The 14911-nt window shown below is 36.4% G+C and overlaps 1 protein-coding gene across 3 annotated transcripts in view; it reads right to left on the bottom strand.

Moving 5' to 3' along the window:
* TENM1 (teneurin transmembrane protein 1) overlaps positions 1 to 14911 on the bottom strand; it is a 915501-nt gene that overhangs the window by 899036 nt on the left and 1554 nt on the right. The gene's annotated exons all lie outside the window — the stretch shown is intronic.

The following is a 14911-nucleotide window of genomic DNA, read 5'->3' as shown; positions in this document are numbered from 1 at the left end:
ATATATTATGATTGGCTCTTAATTAACTTTATGGCCCCAATTTATCAATCAAATAATCTCAAAACCTATTTTTCTATTTGGGGCAAAATCTCAATAGTAAAGGCATCAATTTAAAATGTACCCATAGGCTCAGCTGCCGTGGCTCAATGGTTGAGCATCGACCTATGAAACAGGAGGTCACAGTTTGATTCCCTAGCAGGGCACATGCCGGAGTTGTGGGCTCAATCCCCAATGTGGGTGCAAGAGGCAGCCAATTGATGATTTTCTCTCATCATTGATGTTTCTATCTCTCTCCCCTTCTCTTTTCCTCTCTGAAATCAATGAAAATATATTTTTTTAAAATTTATCCACAGTAAATCAAAAGACACAGTAATATCTAAATACATTTTTTAAAGTAGGTCAATAACAGCGTTGTCACCTTTGACAAAGATCACCAAGGTGACCTTGTAATGACAATAGACTATTATATTATTACTAATGATCTCCATATCCACTAAGCTATATATAAATCATTCATAATAGACTGAAGTGGTACTCTTGATTAGTTGCAATCTAATTCCCAATGTGCATTTTCATCGCTGTTAATGTTTCTCACAAAAGCCAGAGTTCTGCTCAAGTGTTCAAGTGGTTCCATAATAGGACTAAGTTAGAATCTCTCAAGGGAAAACATTTCAGAAAGTACTTAGGTCTAAACTACAAAAAATACTTCTGGCTCTTTGGCCACATATACCAGAGTATGTCTGTAGAAACTGGCTTCATATCCATCAGTCTGATTCTGTAAAGAGGTTAGCGAACAATGCTATAAAAAATAAACTGTCCTATATGCAGCATTTTGCCTTGGTGAGATGCACAGAGGACTTGGAAGCAAAAGGACTTTAAAATAGCATAGCCCTTCTCTGCTCACTTCTCAACTGCCTTCAGACTGAAGCCATTAAGAGGGTATCTCCCATTTATAATTATAGAAGGCTAGTTCATACATTGATCTACATAAGATCCCCCAGGTTACTTGCCATGATTTACCAGTTTGAAATATGTGCCACTTCCTTCACCTTTTACCTCTATTTGATGCGAGAATTCATTTCCAAAAGAGAAAACTATTGGCTGTCTTAATACTGCATGTGGGCTAGCTACCACTAAAGAAAAAAAAAATTAGATTGTCTGACAGAACCATCATCAAATGCAACCAAATAATGCATACTAGAGGCAAAAACAGCAGAAGCCACACATGTTAGAAATGCATCTCACAGAACTGACTATTGGTTTTGGAGATAAGCTGAAGCCTGCAAGCAAAGTCCTAAATCCAAACCTGAACAGCTCATTAAGAGACCCAGACTTTCTATTGCCTCTTGTTTGGTCCTACATAGAGAATAATATTCTACATTCTTCAGTTCTCAGCTTCCTAAAATGAAACTATCATCTGAGCTTGGCTATGGATATGAAATGCATAAATTGGAGTTGAGTGGAAAAAGGGTCTAGAAGTCTGGTTCAAAAAATATATACATATATGTAAATATGCATAAATATGTATATAAATTAATATCTCAGATGGATTTTAAAAGTATAATTTCTATTTGATTACAAAATGGCATGTTCTTATGTGTTTTTTTCAATAATTACTCAACTATATACTAACTAGTAGCCCTGCGCATGAATCCATGCACCAGTAGCTCTCTGTGGGGCCTGGCCGCTCCATGCCCACTGCCCAGAGGTTCTCCGTGGCCCAGAGGCCCACCCGCAGCTGGGTGAGGAATGCTTGCCTCATTACCAGGGCGATGAAGCAAGCATTCCGCCAGGCCTTTCATGCTGCTTGCTCTCAGTGGGCCCTCCCCCCCACCCCCACCCCCGCGGGACTGGGGAACTCCAGCAGGGCTGAGAGGACTGGGTGCCACCATTTTGTGGCTATGGGTGCTGCCATTTTGTGATGGAGTGATTGTTAATTTGCATATTACCTTTTAATTAGATAGGACTATAACTATAACACCTATATTAACACTATTATTTTCAACGGTCTTTGGGATTCATATAGATCACTTTGTTTTACTAATGAGTATATTGCTACACACACTTTGAAACCTCTGTTATTTTTCTAATTGGACATTTACTCAAAGACCTTGTAGAAAATAATTGTCTTAATAGAGACAGTTTCCCCATTACAATGATCAGTGCTCTCAGACAGTTAATGCTATAACATTCTGTATTGTCACTATCTTCCTCGGGGCCTAAAAAACTTCTAGGTTCACATTAAAAAAAACTTCAGCTTTTTTTTTTTTCCTGGCAATATGGGCATTTCTAATGATGAAACCTCCAAAACTTGTCAATGCTATTTTTCTCTTTTTCCATTAGAGATGACTGTGGCTAAACAGTCAAGTAATCTATAGTCTAACTTCACTTAATTGTTTTTACTACATGACATGAAGGAATATAGTGAGTATAATCACTTCTGTTTTACATGAAACAAATTGCTAGTACTTTCCACAGCAATATGAAGAAGACTTAACTTACCTAATCTCCCTTGAAGTATTCAAATCTTCACAGAATAAACTCAGCCCTCTTAGGCTTGTCAGTGAGAGAAGAGTAGATTGGATTCAGAGAGATACAAATAAAAGCTACAACGAGGTATAATCTCACCCCTGTCAGAATGGCTACCATGAACAAATCAACAAGCAAGTGCTGGCAAGGACATGGAGAAAAGGGAACCCTTGTGCACTGCTGGAGGAAATGCAGACTGGTGCAGCCACTGTGGAAAACAATATGGAGTTTCCTCAAAAAATTAAAAATGAGACTTCCTTTTGACCCAGCAATCCCACTTCTGGTAATATATCCTAAGAATTCCAAAACACCAATCAGAAAGTATATATGCACCCTGATGTTCATTGCAGCATTATTCACCATTGCCAAGATCTGGAAACAGCAGAAGTGCCCATCAGGATAGAAGTAGATTAAAAAAACAAAACAAACAAAAAAAAACAACCTGTGGTACATTCACACAATGGAATACTATGCAGCTATAAAAAAGAAGGAAGTCTTACCATTTGTGATAGCATGGATGGACCTGGAGAGTATTATGCTAAGTGAAATAAGCCAGTCAGAGAAATACAAATACAGTATGTTCTCACTAATATATGTAATCTAATGAACAAAAATAAACTGACAAAGGAAATGGAACCAGAAGCATGGCACACGGAACAGACTGGCCAGTCCCCAAAGGGAGAGGTATGGGTGGGGAGGGGGGCCTGACTGGACAAAGAAGTTGAAGGAAATAGCTAAAGAATATATATGCATACCCTATGGATGCAGACAATAATTTGATAAAGGCCAAAGAAGAGGGAAGCAGAGGAAGGTGGAGGTAGGCAAAAGGGGGAAGGGAGAAGGATTCCTGCAATAATGTCAACATTAAAAAAAAAAAAATTAAAAACAAGAATTGATTGGATCAATAGATCTCAATTTCTTCTGTACCTCTTTGTTTTTTTAATTTTATTTTGTTGTTTAAAGTATTACAAATAGTAATACATATATCTCACTTTTTTCCCCATTGAACTTCCCCTGGCCTCCCCTACCCTCTTGCACATGCCCTCATCCCACACCCCAATGTTTTGCATCCATTGGTCATGATTATATGCATGCATACAAGTCCTTCGGTTGATCTCTTACCCCTCCCCCCAACCTTCTCAGCGTTCCCACTGTAGTTTGACAGTCTATTTGTTGCTTCTCTGCCTCTGTATCTATTTTTGTTCATCAGTTTATAATGTTCACCTCTTTAGACAGAGAACCAGTTGGCCCCAGTTACAACTGGTAAATTCCTCTCCTTCCAGCACCATCATTCAAGGACAACAGATTTATCCTCCTTGTTATTTATTACATAAACTTCACTTATATAGTGGTAATATTTATTTCTGTGGGGTTTTTGTGTCCTATTTGTTTTGCAAATGTATTTTTTCTGTAATGAAAGTTATACAGATTTATTATTGAAAATCTAGAAAACATGAAAGGTATAAAGGGAAAAAAATCACCTGTTACTCACCCCTAAGAAAATTATTTTAGAACTTTTGTGCATCTTTTTCCAGTATATTTTTTTTCTTTCTTACACATTGGGAATATATAATTTTGTATCCTGCTTTATCACTTGATAGGATAACATAAACATTTTCCTTTTATCATACAATATTTGTAAACATCAACTTTAATGGCCATAAAATATTGCATTGTCTAGATGTACCATAAATCACTTAGCAATTCCCTTGTTGAACATTTAGGTTCCTTCATTTTTTCCTCCATTACAAATAAAGCTTGGTGAAAATCTTTGCAAATATAGCTGTTTCTGCACTTCACATTATTTCTTTAGGACAAATTCCCAGAAGTAGAATTACTGGGTCAAATGGTATGAGCATTTTAAGGCTTTTGCTGCAAACTGCCAAATCCATGGTAACTAACACTTCATCAAGTCCTTATTATTCAGTCATTTATTCAACCAACACTTATTAAATACCTACTACATGCATGGCAGGCACTGTGCTAGGCAATAGGAATGCAGTAATAAACAAAACACACACAAAGCCCATGCTCTCATAGAGCTAATATGCAAGTAGAGTTGATAAATTATAAATTTTTTAAAAAGTACAGTTGATGCCAGGTCATGATGAATAAAATGAGGAAAAATAAAAGTGGTTAAATGCACAGAAAATGAAAATTTATGATAGGACTCCTTACATAGGATTGCCAGGGAAGGCCTCTATGATGAAGAAATATTTTATCAAAGACCTGAATGAAGTGAGAAAGTAAGCCTATAAAAATCTTGGAGAAAATTCATTTTGGGCAGAGGAAATAACAAGTGCAAAGGCCGTGAGAGACCAAAATGCATGCTATGTTTAAGAAACAAAATGGAATGCATTATGACTACAATGTTATGAATAAGGTTTAGTGGGAGAATGGTAAGACATGAAGCCCAATAAACAGTCATGGACCAAATCACGGAGGGCCCTGTAGGTCCTGGTAAAGATTTGTTTAAAAATATGTTTCATTGATTATTTTTACAGAGAGGAAAGGAGAAGAATTTATTTATCTTCTATAATTGAAACTTTGTAGCCTTAAATGGAGGTCTGGGCTGGCCAGGGTGTGTGGAAAGCTTGGCTTACCCCATTACCAGGGAAACCCAAGCCTCCCTCCTGTTCTCTCTGTGGTCGCAGCCATCTTAATTGGGTTAATTTGCATACTCTCTACTGATTGGCTGATGGGCGTGGCCTGTGGGTGTAGCAGAGTGATTGTTAATTTGTATATTACTCTTTTATTAGATAGAATACCTACCTTTGAGCTTCCAGGGGATTCTAAATAATCTCTTTCCAGAGCATCTGTCACAGGATAAGAATATGTTTATATGTCTGCCTCCTCCACTAAATGGTTTTCTTTTTATGGCTTTTTATCTCTGGGTAAACAGAGGAATTTAAAAAGTCTTGGTGAATGAATGAATGAATGAATGAATGAACAAACAGATGAAGTTCTTTTTTTCATAAAGATTGTTTTATGATGCATAACCAAACATTATTTTGTTGTTCCACTTATTTATATATTCATTGGTAGATTCTTGTAGGTGCCCTGACCAGGGATCAAATCTACAACCTTGTATATTGGGACAGTTCTCTAACCAACTGAGCTACCTGACTATGACTGTTAAGGGGGTGGAGGAGAGGTCAGTTAATGTATCTTGGGATCTTTGTGGAAAACACCTGAGACTTCAAGACTCATTGCACCAGAGCTCTGTGTAAATGTTGATTCTTTTTCTGCCCTTTCAACAACAAAACAGCACCAAGGATTTTGCTAAATGTCTAGCACAGCTTTACACATTTTCTTAAGCATCTTTTACTCTGTTTTATAGAAATATATTGTTAAAATGTTCTCTATTTCACATTAAGTTACCCTTAAATATATTTCTCTTGCACTGAATTCTAATTGTTTACATTAAAATTACCTCACTTTCACAAGTTGTCCAATGTTTCATCAGTGCAATATCTCAAACAGGAGAATAGAACAAAACAATGAAAAAAAAAAGTAGCACCCTTGTGTTAACACTTCATAGATTCACAACCAAAAATAAATGGTATCACACCTAAGTGCTGACATTTTAATAGATTAACATAAAAGATAAATCACAAATGCACTAACATACAGATACGTGCATACATACAGTAAATTTGTAATAAACAGAATCAACCCAGGAAATAGGTGTGTTATTTTTGCTCTACCCAAGATAATTGAAAAAAATGTATGAGCCAAAAACAACATAAATTTCACATTATACTTATAACTATTAGTCCAGGGCACCAGTTTGTGCATGGGTGGGGTCCCTCAGCTTGGGCTGTAATCAGGGCCAATCAGGGCTGTCTTGCCCAGTCCTAATCATGGCCAGCCAGCCTTGGGGAGGGACTGTAGGAGTTTGGCTGTGGGAGCACACTGACCACCAGGAGACAGCTCCTGCATTGAGCGTCTACCCCCTGGTGGACAGTGCGCATCATAGTGACTGGTTGATCGTAAATGTTACTTAGACTTACAGATAGATAGATATAGATGATATAAATGATACAGATATGGATATAGATGATTATAGATATAGATATAGAAATAGATATAGATATAGATAGATATAGATATAGATATAGATATAGATATAGATATAGATATAGATATAGATATAGATATAGATAGATATAGATATAGATATAGATATAGATATAGATAATCTAATATAGACATAAAAAATTGGTCAGATTTAGAAAAATAACAGTCATAGCCAGGTAGCTCAGTTGGTTAGAGAACTGTCCCCATATACAAGGTTGTAGATTTGATCCCTGGTCAGGGCACCTACAAGAATCTACCAATGAATATATAAATAAGTGGAACAACAAAATGATGTTTCTTTATCTCTTTCCTTTCCTCTCTGTCTAAAATCAGTAAATAATTTTTAAAAGAAAAAATTAATCAATCTCAATATTTCAGTGAATGGCCCAGAGCTTCCTTTCTCATAAACCTATAATATATATTATCTCAAGTCTTGGAAACAGTTGAAACAAAGAAAAATGAAGGAAGGGAGGGAGGAAGGACGAGAGTGAGGAGGAAAGAAATGAGAGTGATCTTATTGGTATTTCAAGGCACAAGAATTTTTTTAAGGCTAAGCGATAGGTATCAGTTAGCCAATCAACTGCATAGCCTCCTCCTTTAAGAAGTTATCAGATCTCATAAGTGAAATTAATACTATCTTTCCAAAAGGAATTTCTTATTTGACTTACATAGTGATCCTGTCAATGCCTCTCTACATTGCTTAAAGCACTGCACACATAATGAGTCAAAATCACACACAAAAAAAATTTCAGGCACAGAATAAGCAAATAGGTGATATACTTGTATATTTCCATAAATGATGCTTGCAAATCCATCTAAAAATGTACATATACTTTTCAATAAATATTCCTTTAGAGAAAACTCCCATCCTCACACACATGAACACAAACATATTCTTGGGCTAATAAAGCAGGGAATTCCAAATCAATATCACTCAAATGCTTGCAATTAAGTAGAGCAGGTTTAAAAAAGAAAAACACTATTTAAAAAAGGGAGGAATGTATAAAGTATAACTTTAAGATGTTGATCAGAAACATTTGGTTGATAGGAACTGAGTTAACTAGGAACATTTCAGGTCTAGAAGGCTTCCACTCACTGTGTGGTTTTAGTGTATTTATATACCTCTATATTTAAGCACAGGTGATAATTAGCAAGATTGAGACACTTTTAATAAGGCATCATCATAGGTGCAAAGAATGTGTAGCATAAGATGAGTTCATTATCAATAACTTTCCTGAATTAATCATCTCTTAGGATATTTAATTTTAAGTGTACCTGAAAAAAACCTGAATTATTGAGATAGGCCATCTGCAGGTTGTTGTGGGGTTTTTTTCTTGTTTTTTTTTTTCTTTTTTCTAATTTCTCTGAATAAGTGAAGTTTTCTTAAAATGTCTATACAGCTGGGACACCAGGATTGCAATATCTAATAAACCAATTGTCCATAATCTGGCACCTTCTCTTTGACAGGTGTCTAAACCAGATAGAGGCATTAGAAGTAATATAAACACTTAAAATCAACCAATTATGCAAAACAATACAACTGGGAAATTTTCTCTTTTACTTTAACTAGTGATCAGATTTTCCCTGAAGTATGCAAACTAATAGCAATGTATTTCTTTTTTTGGCTGCTTTTAAAACCTTCATTTATCCAGGCAGCTAAAAATACTAAACTGTGATTCTAAACATTAAAATAAAAATGGATTTCCTTTGATGTAACCACATAGGGATTCTACTAAAAGTTAACCCCCATACACACACACACACACACACACACACACACACACACATATCTGCATCAGCATTCTGAATATTTACAACACCACTTAACTAAATAGAAAAACTGAAAAATAAATATATAGTAATTTCTAAAGGAAAACTGAGACTAAATCCAGAACATCATTTGAATGAACAGTCAAAATTCACCGATCAGGTATTTGGAAACCTGCAGACGATTGACTGTTTTGTTTTTTTTTTTTCATTGTACATCCAAATGCCAACCATCTGCTAAAGGTTAGAGGAAATCGACATGACAAAGAGGATGAGACACAGATAGATACTAGGAAATCTACATGTTCAACAATAATAATTGATAACTTTTTTTATATTTTACTCAGATATCCTGGTACTACATAGATATAGCTCAAGTAATAAAAATAACCCAATTAACTAAATATATATGCAACTGAATACCTAAAAACTGGATACTGATGTCAATCTTCCCTAAAAATTAAAAATAAAAACATAATTTTCGAAATCTGTTAAATCACTACTTCATTCTATCTTTAATAATTCCATCTGGGATATTTTTAATTTGAAAATTCTAGTCACTTTCAAACAGAAAAATATCTGGTGACTAAAATCCTTTTTGGGAATCACTCTTTCTTAGCCATAATATAGAAATTTGTACACAACTATAAATTTACAGAAAAAAATATTAGTTTCTTGAGACCCATAGCTGATAATATTGCAAAGGGTTAAACATGGACTGAAATTCAGCTTGTAATTCCAAAACTCCATTTTGTAAGGTTTAATCAGCCACAAAAAAGTTAAAACAGCCCTTGTTGGTGTGGCTCAGTTGGTTGCAGCATTGGCCCCTACACTAAAAGGTGGCAGGTTCAATTCCAGGTCAGGGCACATACAGGAGACAACCAATCTATGTTTCTCTCTCATAGCAATAGCAATCTCTCTTTCTCTCTCTCTCTCTCTCAATCTCTCTCTCTCTCTCTCTCTCTCTCTCTCTCTCTCTCTCTCTCTCTCTCTCTCTCTCCATCTCTCTCTCTCCATCTCTCTCTCTCTCTCTCTCTCTCTCTCTCTCTCTCTCTCTCTCTCACACACACACACACACACACACACACACACACACACACCCTCTCTCTCCCTCTCTCTCTCCCTTCCTCTCTTTAAAATCAAATAAATAAAAAATAAAAAGTTAGAACAGAATACGAGAAACATTAAAAGGCAATTTCCTCATTGTCAACTACTTATCAACTGACAACTTCAGTCAATTGAAATTAAAACAGTCAGTATGCTTTATGGTGACAAGTAAAATGAGTATCTTACAGATTTTAGAGAAATAATATTCAAATCTATTTGGTCTCTGCAACAAAAATGTGGGGCATATGTAGTTTAATACAATTATTTTTATGTCTGAAAAGGAAAAATAACCAATCCTACCAGAAAATTCAAACATCATTTATACTTTATTGTGATCACTAATTGGCTTCCTCAAAGTCTACGGAACCATAATTTGGAAGAATATGTTTTTTTCAATGACATAGCTATTATGAAACTATTTACAGCTATATATATCCTCATAGAACAAAAATGTTCTGTAGCATATATAAATACCAATAGGAATGCACAAATCAAACCTCTATTTCTGTGATTATTTTTAAAAGAACTGCTTGAGTAGGGACAAAGAGGGTTGCAGTAAAATTCTCAGGAAAATGACAAAGATTGTACTGATTTTTGTTCCGCTTAATCATTTGTTGCTTGCAAATTCAATTCCCCAGCCTTTTACAGTTACTTTCAGGGACCAACAGGCTGGCATGAAATTAAATTAACAAGCAGGTTCCCATCCTGAATTAGTGACTCGCAGCTGTCTGTCCTGTCTAGTTTCCATGGCAGTAGAAGAATCAGTAGAAAATGAGGTGCAGGAAATTGTAAGAAGCCAACATATCAAACATCAATTGAAAGAAAGTTTATTTCTTTCAATTGATGAATAAGTACCGGGGGAAAAGGGGGGAGGCAGAATTGAAGTTAAAGTTCTTAATTTCCTGGATTGTTGAAAAGGCCAGTGTGTTTTTGTTTCTGTAATTGCTGAGGGATATGAGCAACATCCCTTATACATATCATACAAAGCCGTAGATTCAGGATGGCATTTAGTTCATTTGGTTTTATAGTAAACCAAGAGTGTTTAAGATACTCTGCATATGTTTTAAAGTGTTTCATTCTATTTTTTATTTTTTGATAGAGGTACTAAAATTCGTCAGCCTATTAAATGATTCCAAAACATCCAGAGACTCAGTAAAAAATTCTCTCAACCAACCAGATGTTTGCATCAACCCAAACAGCTGGATGGTTGACAGAACTTTTCACTCACATATTTGGGCATCACCTAGATACAGCCATAGAGATCTGTCATAACTACCCAGAAAAAACATATTAATCTCAGCACCATAAACAATGATATTAAGGCTCCAGGTATAAGCTTCACAGAGGGTGATCCACTGATACAAAAAGAGATTATTTAACACATTTTCTTCTGTCCATTTCCCAATTAATGTCTCCACGCATACAGTTAGAGTAGGATGGGGATGGAGAACCCAAAATTTCAAAATCATTACATCACATTGCTAACATCATCCAAGAGGTAGTGGTTAGTTGGCATATATGCATGTTTCACCATATGCTATTGTTTACCTAAAGTGGAGGCTTGGACAGGAAGTAAAATTCAGAATTTTTTTTAAGTTGTAAGTCATCCAAGATTATACTTCCAGGTCTACAAATGAGTCCTGACGTTATATAATAACTTAACAGGCTTTATTTATCAGAGTCTAAATTACTATTTTCAAAATATTAGGGATCCAAGATCAACTGTGAAAATATTCACTATTTCCAATTAAAACCAGTTTGCTTTGACTATAGAAATGTTAGCAGTGCAATTATATATAAATGTTTATTATATAATAATTTTCAGTTTGTGCCATCACAGTCCAATTTCCTCAGCCCTTTTTCATGGGTTCCAAATGTAAGAAATTGTGTTGGTCTGGTTAAATTGTACCACAGTACATCTAGCAAACTACAAAAACTCTATACATCATCTAAATTGTCAGAGTAGAATACTACATACTGAAGAGACACCTATGGTTGGACCTTCCCGGTTGTTAGGAATAATCAAAAACTGTGTGAAACCTTTTATAGCATTCACTTGCTCAAGCTAGCTGATTCTATTTGATATTTACTTTCTCAGTTCTAAAAAAGTCAATGGAAAACAGAAAGGAGTAGAAATAATACATTATTAATCCAGATTTCAGAATGTTTAACCTTTTAGGGGAAGGAAAAATAATAGTAAACTCCATTTAAAAGAGATTCTGATTTAATACTCAGAATGTGCATATGATTTAAAGTAGTTATTATATATGTGAACAGTTCTGAAATTTGATTCCTTTTAATTTTATTCTAATTAGCAGCAGCTATATTTCCAGCAATGGATATATGCTATTGATCAGAATTGTTAAAAACAATCCCTTACGATATTCTTCAGCACTTAATGTGCCTATAGTTGTTCTAGCAATCCAGTTCAAACCTTTTTTCCCAAATGGTAAATTATGGAGAAATCTCTTTTTTTTTTTTGTCAATTATGCACAGACTACTATTTTGAGGGTAAATTGACAGCAAATTAAATATATAATTTTAATAGAATTATACATGTTTTATATCTGATGCATGGCATTCTCATGAGATTGCTTCTACGTGTATGTGTTTGTGTGTATATAACAGAGAGAACAAATAGGACAGTACTAAGAAAATATGTTTCCACTTTTGGAAATTAATCACTGAGTCAAGTATTGAAAGTACTGGTATTCTTTTGATCTCAGGTCAGTAGGTAAGTAAATAAACAAGTAAATCACTTCTTTTGGAAACTTCGGGGAATTTATTAACCATAATCTATACCAAGCACTTGATATAATATACTTAAAACTGAAAATAATGGACTTTCGGAAAAGCAAGCTTCAAGCAAAAATGACAGGGATTCTAATTGCTATCTGTAACACCAAATGGAATAAAAAAATTGTTATATTAATTAATATTGACCCTTCTTACCACTTCCAAGTTTTTAAAGCTGTCATGGAATATAAAGTTCCACACTAAGCCTTCTGTTTTCAGAAGCAATATATCAAAAGTATATTTTACAGTTTGAAATTTTAAAGTGATATTGTAATACCATACAGAATAAACTTGAATGTTTGACTGTTCTGCTTCAGCACGAATCTTTGTATTAAAGGCATCAGAAAGGTACAATGGCTGTCAGCATTATTTACACATATGATATCTGAATTGAAACAATGAGGCCTTTAGGGTATTCTGACTTCCAATTAGGCCTTTGAATGAGATGATAGTTATTCATAATCTGATTTTACTTTTTATCACAGGTCTGAATATTTGGAATCTCACTTAATCACCCTTATAGCACAATGATTCCACAAAGCATTCTTCCCTTCAGCTCCAATGTACAGTTTGTCAAGTGACATGACCATTTTTTAATTTATAATTGGGACCTAGAACTAATGGTAAATAATTCATGTATTCAAAAAAAATGTTCATTTTCTACTATGTACCTGGCTTTGTTCAGGGACAAGACTCTATAAGTTTTATTGTGCAAATGCTAACATTTCTTCTTAGAGTTGTTTTCTAGAAACACCTGTTTTTCAAAAAAAAAAAAAAATCCAGGGGGACAATCTGAAAACTTTTAAATAACATTTAGAGCATAGATTCATTTTAGAAATTACATGAACCCCTTTCTGAATGCATCTTGTGACTTTCTTTTGCTAGCAGTAAAAGGTTCCATTACTTTGGCATACTTGAAAGCTCTTAACTACCCGTTAAAAACAAGTTTGCAATAGTAAATTACTCGACACATCACCAAAACAAAGTCTTATAAACTTGGACAAAAATGGCAAAACTGGGATTCTGCTTTTTCAGTTATTTTAAGGATCATACTATGCCTTATGAAAATTCTTTTTCCCCCCACATTGCAGATATGAAGAGCAAGGGGTGGGGGTGAGCAAGCAAGCCAATGTTGGGTAATCATGGAGCAAAATGTTGGGTAATTGTGGATGTCTTTTTAATAAAATAATAATAATAATAATCTTTCCTTCTTAGACTTTACTCTTTCTTGGCAGCACTGGAGTAACTTATGCTCCAAATCGAAAGTCTTTGGACTAAGAAGATAAACTAGGATATTTCAGCCGAAAGATAATAATAGAGAAGACATTCACAATGTCTTCCCCAAACAGGTTAAGAGTACCGATTGATTCTCACAGTATAGTGTACTTGGTTTGTTAATTTTAATCATAAAACCACCATCTAAAATTCAAGGAAGCTGTCTATGACCCTTATCACAAATGCGATCAATTAAACGCTATCTAACAGTACCTATTAGAGTCCACTGGGGTGTTTCATTTCCCTTTGGTCTCTAAAACCGAATGGCTACTGATTTCCCTTCTGTGCAACCAGAAACTTCTTTGTTTTATTTCTTGGGGTCACCTCAAATACATCTCCAGATTAAAATCCCAAGGGAGAGAAAAAAAAAAAAAACTGGAAAGTTCAGGGCGTCTCCTAACCAACTGCTTCATATGGGAGATGTAGAGTTTTTCTTCACATATTAGCATATCGCCAGTAGCAGTGATGCAGATCAGTGAAACCCCAAGCTGCCTAGGGCAAGCTCAAGCTGCAAACCAGCCCCTGCCCCCGGCCCTGCAAGCCCGGTGGCGAAATAGGCGTGGAGAAGGCATCTACTAGTAGAGTGAGATCCTCTGTCTCCGCAATTGTAAACAACCGGCTGCACTAGGAATGTTTAAATACACTCCTGACTGCAAACACATCAACTCACCAAGTCACTCCAACACTCTCCCCTTCTCCACCTCTAGGAAAAAAAGCATCCTGAAACTGACTTGGCAATCCGCCGGTCATGGCGTGGAAGAGAGCGATATTACATTTCCCCAGGCATGCCGAGAGGGTACCGGGCGCTTGGCAGGTGCGCTGGTCCTCGCTAGATTCCCGGGACCACGCACGTTTCAGGAGGAAATGGGAAAATGCACAAACCCGCGCAGCGGAGCGCCTGCTTAAAGCCAACACCGACGGTTCCCAGGGCAGCAACTGCTGCGTAATGACTGCCTCTTTGGACAAAGATTGGGATACAGGGAGGGCGCTACGGGTGCGGCCCCAGACTGCGCAGGTTAGGAGGTCCCGAAGTTCTCTCCCCTCCCCGAACCTGGGCTTCCCGGGTGAGATCCGAAGAGAAATTCAGAAGCAAACAGGTACCAAAGTGTGTCCTAGCTCCCAGGCATCTTCTGAGAGACAGCGGGAGCAGGACCTGAGTGGTGGAGCCCGGGGGCGGGCGCTCCAGGTGGGAGAGATGCCCGAGGAGAGGCGCCCCCTAGTCTCTTCTGGGACCGAGGACCCTGTCCCCCCGCGTCCGGGTCCACTTGTTAGAGCGCCTGGGATCTGCGGGAGAGCCCGGGCGAGGACACCCACCCCTTTCGGAACCGGAGGAGTTGGTTGACAAAAGTGTCGCCTG

The sequence above is a fragment of the Pipistrellus hanaki genome (genome assembly GCF_964339955.1).
Source record: "Pipistrellus hanaki genome assembly, chromosome: X".
Taxonomy (NCBI): domain Eukaryota; kingdom Metazoa; phylum Chordata; class Mammalia; order Chiroptera; family Vespertilionidae; genus Pipistrellus; species Pipistrellus hanaki.
Note: the sequence above shows the minus strand (reverse complement) of the source record. Positions and strands in the feature narration are given on the sequence as shown.